Below are 1,661 nucleotides of genomic sequence, written 5' to 3' on the forward strand. Positions count from 1 at the left end.
ACTTTGGCCCCTTCATGACTGGTGGACTTCAGCTCCCAGAATTTCTCAGCCAACATGGGGGAACTATGGCCCCCTCATGACTCGCGGACTTCAACTCCCAGAATTCCTCAGCCAGCATGAGGGAAATATGGCCCCTTCATGACTCGTGGACTTCAACTCCCAGAATTCCTGAGCCAGCATGGGGGAACTTTGGCCCCTTCATGATTCGTGGACTTCAACTCCCAGAATTCCTCAGCCAGCATGGGGGAACTATGGCCCCTTCATGACTCGTGGACTTCAACTCCCAGAATTCCTGAGCCAGCATGGGGGAACTTTGGCCCCTTCATGACTCGTGGACTTCAACTCCCAGAATTCCTCAGCCAGCATGGCTCAGCTCGGAAACCTCTCCCTTTTCCCTCAGCGTGGCTGGCTCAGGAATTCTGGGAGTTGGAGTCCACCAGTCATAAAAGAGCCAAGGTTGCCTACCCCTGCCCTAAAACCATGGTTAGTTAAGCCCCAAAACAGGAACCAAGATCAATTAATTACTAGTACAGAAAGTCCTTGACTTACGACCGCAACCTCGGTTGCTAAGCAAGACGTTTGTTAAGTTTTGCCTCATTTTACCACCTTTCATGTCACAGTTGCTCAGGGCGTCGCTGCAGTTGTTAAATTAATAACGGTTCTTAAGTGATTCTGGCTTCCCCCTTGACTTTGATTATCAGATGTGGCTGCAAAAGGGGATCACGTGATCCCCGGGGGACACTGCGACTGTCATAAATGTGAGTCAGTCACCAAGCCTACCCGAATTTTGACCACGTGACCACAGGAGCGCCGAAGGGCCGTAACTGTGAAAAACCGTCATAAGTCGCTTTTTTTCAGAGCTGTTGTAAATTTTGGACAGCCACAATATACGATTGCTTGTAAGTTGAGGAGTAGCTGTGTTGAGCCAATCTAGCATAGCAAGGGAATGCGGTGTGTGAGTGTGAGTGTGTGTAGAGCTTGTGAGTCTGGGTGTCAGGGAGGGAGAAGATAAAAACCCCGAAGACTTTGCAAACAAATTTCTCTGGCAAGCAGCAACAGCCACCGCAGGAGATGCAGAGGGAGAAACAGAGAAGTCACACTTTCTGGCAGAGGAAATGGGGTGGGGGGGTTTGAGAAGGCGGGGGGGGCAGCAGCAGTAGGGAGGGGGGCCCCTGGACAGCAAGCCCAGACCTTCAAAGACCTGCCAACAGACAGCATAATAAATAAAGGAGAATATCTGTAGCTCTCTGGTGGTTTTCTTGCAGATATTTCTTACCCTGCAACTGATGACGTTCCCTAGTTGGGTGATGAAACGTCTGCAGGAAAACCACCCAGCTCAGAGAGCACCAAGGACCCTAATAGTTCTCCCCCCCCACATCCTCCTCCTTCTCTTCTTCCACTCGGCAAATCCCCCTCCCTTCTATCACTGATGATGTTACCTAGATGGGTCATGAAACGTCTTCAGGAAAACCACCCAGCTCAGAGAGCACCAAGGACCCTAATAGTTCTCCCCCCTCACATCCTCCTCTTCCACTCGGCAAATCCCCCTCCCTTCTATCACTGATGATGTTACCTAGATGGGTCATGAAACGTCTTCAGGAAAACCACCCAGCTCAGAGAGCACCCAAGGACCCCACAATTACACACTTTGCATTATTTGC

This window comes from Protobothrops mucrosquamatus, unplaced genomic scaffold (genome assembly GCF_001527695.2).
Source record: "Protobothrops mucrosquamatus isolate PMUCROS unplaced genomic scaffold, P.Mucros_1.0 scaffold8705, whole genome shotgun sequence".
NCBI classification, from domain to species: Eukaryota; Metazoa; Chordata; class Lepidosauria; order Squamata; family Viperidae; genus Protobothrops; species Protobothrops mucrosquamatus.